This window comes from Ochotona curzoniae, unplaced genomic scaffold (genome assembly GCF_017591425.1).
Source record: "Ochotona curzoniae isolate NIBS_2020 unplaced genomic scaffold, NIBS_Ocur_1.0 scaffold_3835, whole genome shotgun sequence".
NCBI lineage: Eukaryota > Metazoa > Chordata > Mammalia > Lagomorpha > Ochotonidae > Ochotona > Ochotona curzoniae.
In genome coordinates, this window is record NW_024467114.1 from 7,706,020 (window position 1) to 7,712,224 (window position 6,205).

Below are 6,205 nucleotides of genomic sequence, written 5' to 3' on the forward strand. Positions count from 1 at the left end.
CTTGGGAATTGGAGGTTCTACTCTGTGACGATGTTTGACATTATTAGTTTCTCATCAGTGTTACAGCACAATAAGTATTTTATTTCTACTTTTCTTTACATTTATCATCATAAAAATGCTCTAGAATTAAAAACCGCCTCCAGAGCAGTAAATTCAAGGCAATGATTGATATTAAAATCTGTTGATCAGATTTCAATGGAGTCATTATTTTTCAAATATATAGATATTTTTAATTCTCAAGTAAGAGAAAAAAAGATCCTTTACAACTTAAGAAGAATATTAGCAAATGTTTTAATAGAATGAAATTGTGTCAATTTGCTTCAATACTGAATTCTTAAATTCAATGATGTTCTGAAATATTCATTACTAATTGTTGTAACCACTTTTTCAAAGAGATTTATTTAGCTATTTGAAAGTCAGAGCTATGGAGAGAGCGAGGTATGGAGAAAAAGAGAGCGAGGGAGGGAAGAGAGAGAGAGAGAGAGAGAGAGTGCTTCCATTCTCCAATCCATTCTCCATATGACTACAATGCAGGGCTGGGAAAGGCTGAAGCCAGGAGCCAGGAGCTTCATCTGGCCTTCTCACCTGGGAGCAGTTGGCCATCTGCTGCCAATTTCCTCACACTTAGCAGGGAGCTAGATTGAAAATGGAGTAACTGGAACATGACTTAGAATCCATATGGGACACCAGTGTTTTCCACTCTGCCATAACACCAACCCATACCAACCTTTTCCTAAGCAACTTTCTAAACTTCCACCTAGGCAAAATTTGGAAATGGAGTATATAAATATGTATTTGATATTGCAATATTCAGATATAAATGTGTTTGATATTATTGCTGTTGATTTTTACACAAAACCAATACAGCTTCATTTTGACTTGGGAATATGGGCATATGATAATCACAAATTATGGAAGAAAATGACCCATTGCCTTTGTAGGTGAGTGAAACTTGAATCCATATATTTAGAAGTCCCTCCCACTCAGATATCAAAGTGGAAATTCACATGAATGGGGCATGTAATTTCATGTGACTCATCGTTTAAGAAAAATACTAGATTGAAGCCTCCCAAAGTGGCTTTCTACCTTGAGATCATTCACTTATTTCAGTGCTGCTGCCCTCATTTAAGAAGTGTTGACTCTTTCCCTTTGCAATGCCCTTGAAAACCTACACAAAATTTTAGATATATACATCTATGGTACTAGTAGTCATCATCCTTCAAGAGTGGCTGAGGTGTGGGACAAAGAATTTGTTTCTGAAATGGCAGAAAGGCATTCAGAACCATTTTGTTTCAGATACTCCAAGTCAGAAATAGGCTGTAAAAGCTGGGGTGTGCATGTGCAGGTGCATGTTTGTGTGTAAGAATGGAAAAAGAGAGGAGAATGGTAGGAGCCCAAACCCTGATGGCAGTTTGAAAAGCAAAGCTTGAAATGGTTTCAGCAGCTGATGTAAAAAGAGCATAGAGCTTTCCATGTTGAGTGTTTTGGGAGATGAGTGATTATGCTGAAAGTGTAGGCAACTAGGTTAAGCACTAAGATTTTGTAGATATTCACTTACATTTGTGAGCTCATTTATATTGGGATTTAAAGGGGACGCTATACAAATTGAAATTGAATGCCGTTAGCTCTTCCTAAGGTTCTTCCAGATGCTTAGCATCAATCTGACCAGAGGCCTTCCTCTGCTGCTTATACCATCCTGTTTGAGGCTCACCAGGGAAACATGTTCTTAGCTCTCTTGAGTTTCTGAAGATTCTTCAGTTGCACAGGTAACAATCAAGATGGCGCTAGTAAACACTGGCTAGAAGGGGCAAAGTAAACTTAGGGAAGAGGGAAAGATGCTCAGGTTCAGGGACACAGTTATTTTCTAACCCAAACTTTGGCCTATTTGCTTTTTTTTTTTTCTTTCCTTAGGAGAAGAAATGATGACAGAACAAAAATGAGCAACTTAATAGTAGCTGCTAGCCAAAAGTTCATATTGATTATCCAAACTTCTTCATGCCTTATGACAAGAGATTGAGCGCTATGTTGAACAAGTTTTAGATTTAGGAGACAGTGCTAGTTCAGCTCAGGTGTTAATTTATTGATGATCTTGTCAAGTTATTTCAAGAAAATCAAGTTTTACTTATTCTTTAAAAATGAATCTTTTGAGATAGACAAATACTAAGACCTCTTATTTATATATCTATATAAATATATCTATATTCTATAGATGTATGTTTTATTTGCATATTGTATTTATTCTATATATAGATACATACAGAATATATATGTAGATCTATATCTATCTAGATATAGATAGGGCTTTTTAAAACAAAACCATCCAAATTAAAATAAGCTGCTCCAGATCATACGGTTTTAAGAGGTACAACTGAGGTTTGAAAGCACACAGCTTTTGTCTCCTAGTAAGCTGTTGACTTTGTCAGATAAATAGCTCTCTCTTTCTCTCCTTTTTCCTTTAAATTTGTTGAAAAATCATTCAAGAAAGGAGCTATTAGATTAGAAAGACTGCCCTATCAATGAAACAGGACAGTTCTGGAGAAAAACGCTTTCTCAACTGTGCAGAAAAATCTATGCTTGGCTTTAAAGCTAAAGATAGTTTACTTTTTATTACCCTTTTGTTTGGCTCAAATGCCTTCCATGATTTCCATTTCGGATGTTTACTTTGTTCAGCACTGTGAGAAATCCCAAAGCACATTGAGTTACATTAAATGCAGTCTTCTAGTCATCTGGAACACAAATACTAAACTCTAGAGGATCTGGCTTAATTTGGAGGAATGATCTTATATATCCAAGTGTTTAATCCTAACTAACAGCATTTGAGAGTCTATAACGTACAAAATCTTACAGGTTATTCCAAACAGACTGATAATGTATGCAAAATATTAACATAATGCCACTGGACATCACGCACTATTGATAACAAATTCTAACTGGTAAGAAAGATGTTTTGTTGCTCTGGCCTATAAACAGAAGTTATTTGATTTTAAAATACAATTACAATAGAAAGAAAAATCAATGAATGTTCATAAACATTTGTGATTGTCAACATGGTTTTGTTTTGTAAGAAGAAAGCAGGAAAGCAAAACATCCACTTGCTTAATCAAGTGTATAAAATCCTGCAGTTCCTCCTCAAAACATGCCCGGCAAGTTATTGCCAAAGCAGTACTTTTCATTCTGTAATCTTACACATTCTGATTAGTTGCACTTAGGAAAAAAAATTGTAATTGCTTTAGAAACTGGAGGGAAGGAGGAGGGAGATGGAGGGGAGAGAGAAAAACTAGAAATAGACAGAAAATAGACATTCCCTGGTTCACTCCCCAAACGCCACCCCTACCCAGAGTCTGGGCCTGGGCCAGGGCTGCAGCTGGCAGCCAGGAGCTCAATCCTGGTCTCCCACATGGGTGTCAGGAACAAAAGTACTTGGGCTGTTCCTGCCGTTTCCTCGTGTAAACTGGAAGCCAGAGCCAGGAATTGAACCCAGGCACTCTGATGTGTGGACACAGGTAGCCTAAACAACATTGTAACCATTAGGCTACATGCCCACCCTCAATGTGATTTCAATTTTGCATATGTATTAAGAATAATTTTGTGACCTACTGTCTATCTATCCTGGAGAATATGCCATGGACTGCTCAGAAGAATGCGTGCTCTCTTGTGTGAAAATGGAATGTATATAGATGTGTACTAGCTCTGATCGGCCCGGAGTACAGTTTAAGTCTTGCTGTTTCTTTGTTGACTTACTGCCTTGGTGATCTGCCCATTGCTGAAATTACAGTGTTAAAGTCTCCCTACTATTTTTACAGTAGAATCTGTTTCTCCCTTTAAGTCTATTAATATTTACTTTATATATTTGTGTGCTCAAACATTTGCTGTGTCTATATTTATAACTGATATTTTCTCTTACTGAGTTGACCTCTTTATATAATGGTCTTACTTGGCTTTTTAAAATTCTTTTGATTTAAAGAGAATTTTATTTGCTATAAGTATGGCTATTTCAGCTTTTGTAGAAAGAGGGCTGTTTTGGCATGGGATATCTTACTATATCCATTTACTTTCAGTCTGTACATTTATGCATGTACATATTCTTAGAGATAAAGTGAAATTAATACAAGCATAAGACAGTTGAGTTTTGCTTATTGTACCCATTCACTCATTCTTTGTTTTTTTTATTTTAATTGGGTAACTTATTTATTCTTAAGGTAATTATTAAGACTTGATTACTACTGCTGTTTTGATACTTGTTTTCTAATTTTATTAGTTTCTTTCTTTTTGTCTGTCTGCCTTATAATCTCCTTTTCAGGCTAAGTGATTTTCTGTAGTAGTGAAATTTGATTTCTTGCTTATTCTTTTATTTGGATTAGTTGGCGGTAGTTTTTCTTTGCAGTGTCATGAGGACAACAACGACAAAGAACTTTGATGTGACAAGCTATTTTTAAAGTTTATTTGGTTGGATGTCAGAGTTAGAGGGACAGGGGAAGACACAGAGATGAAGAGGTCCTTCGTGATCTGGCTGAGTCCTCAGATGGCTGCAGTAGGTGTTAGTGGCCTGAGCAAAGCCAGAAGTCAGGAACTGCATCTGTGTCCCACATGGGTGGTGGAGGCTCAGGTGTTTCAGGCATCTTCTGCTGCATTCTCGGGTGCATTAGAAGGAACCTGGATTGGAAATGGTGCAGCCAAGACTTCAGCTGGTATTCATAGGGGATATTAGTACCTCTGGTGGCAACTCAAACTACTGTGCCACAAGGCTGGTCTCTGACAAGGTATTTTAAAAAGAGAGCAACCTAGCATTGATCATAAAGACAGAGAAAGAAGCCAAAAGTGTAAGAAGGTAAACAAAATCTGGGCCTGGCACAGTAACCTCGAGGTGAAAGTACCAGGGTCCCAAGTGGGCATTGGTTCATATCCCAGCAGTCCTGCTTCCCATCCAGCTCCCTGCTTGTGGTCCGGGAAAGCAGCTGAGGATGGTCAAAAGCCTTGGGATCCTGCACCCAAGTGGGAGACCGGAAAAAAGCGCCTGTCTACTACTTCCTGGGTCCTGGGTCCTGGCAATGCAGGACCTGACATTGTGGCCATTTGGGCAATGAATCAATGGACAGAGGATCTTCCTCTCTGTCTACACTCAGGATTTGTGCAAGTAATGTTAGTGACATCCAGCCTCTACTTTTCTGCCTCAGCTCTTCCACCTTTGTGTTTTTAGTGACTGCCCTATGGTGACAGAAGCATGTACTCCAGCCCCATTTCTGTCCAGTCATATATTGTGCAGCCTGTCTACAAGATCATTGTGTCACATGTAGTTTCTGGAATACTTCAACAGGTGTCTGTCTTCGACAAGCCTTCAGTCTCTGATGTCCCTTAGACACGTGGGCCCTCCTCCTGAGTTATGACATTCATTCTTTCCTCCCTTTACCTTTGACTTACCCATGGATGTGGTGTGTGCCTTAGGTGCCCTGTCTGTAGTCTCACCTTTTCTAACTAATGGAGATGGCCCTCTTTCTAGGATCAATGAGGTCATTTTGTAAGAGAAGACATACCATATCCCAGAACTTAGTGCCAGACAAAATTCTCCAATATTGTATCTGACCTCCTGATGTAAAAATCCATCCCTCCTTCTTACCCCTCATTTTAGTCTGAGTCAATTTCCATCCCAAACCGTATCAAGTGTACTTGATTCCCAAGTGTGCTTGAGCCTATTTGCGTAATGATTGATTTAGAGATAAGAATATAACTTTAAATTACCCTACCAAAGAAAATAGCAAGACTTCCCCTGGAAATTCTAGGATAGCTGTTACCTTGTGCTTGGTCAAATTTTAATCAAAAAAAATGTAATTGAATCAGGTTTGACCCTGATATTTCAGCTCACATAACAAGAGAACAAATGGAGGCTTGTGTCCTAAACATAGAACCATATGTCCAAATATGTAAAAAAATCATAAGACATTAAACAAATTGTTTTTTTTATGTGCACAAATATGATCTCATAATGACCTTGAAGGTCAGATTCAAGTCCTCATGCTGCCTTCTAGAACATGACTGATGAAAAGATCACACATGCCTTGGCCTATCTCCTCTTTTCGTTCTTGCCTCAATTTAGCACCATGGGAAGACTCATACAACATCCAGCTTGTTCATCCAAATTCTGTCCACACTCTCTGCCAACAACTAACCCTGAGACCCAAAGGTAGACACAGGGCAGTTTTGTCTAAAT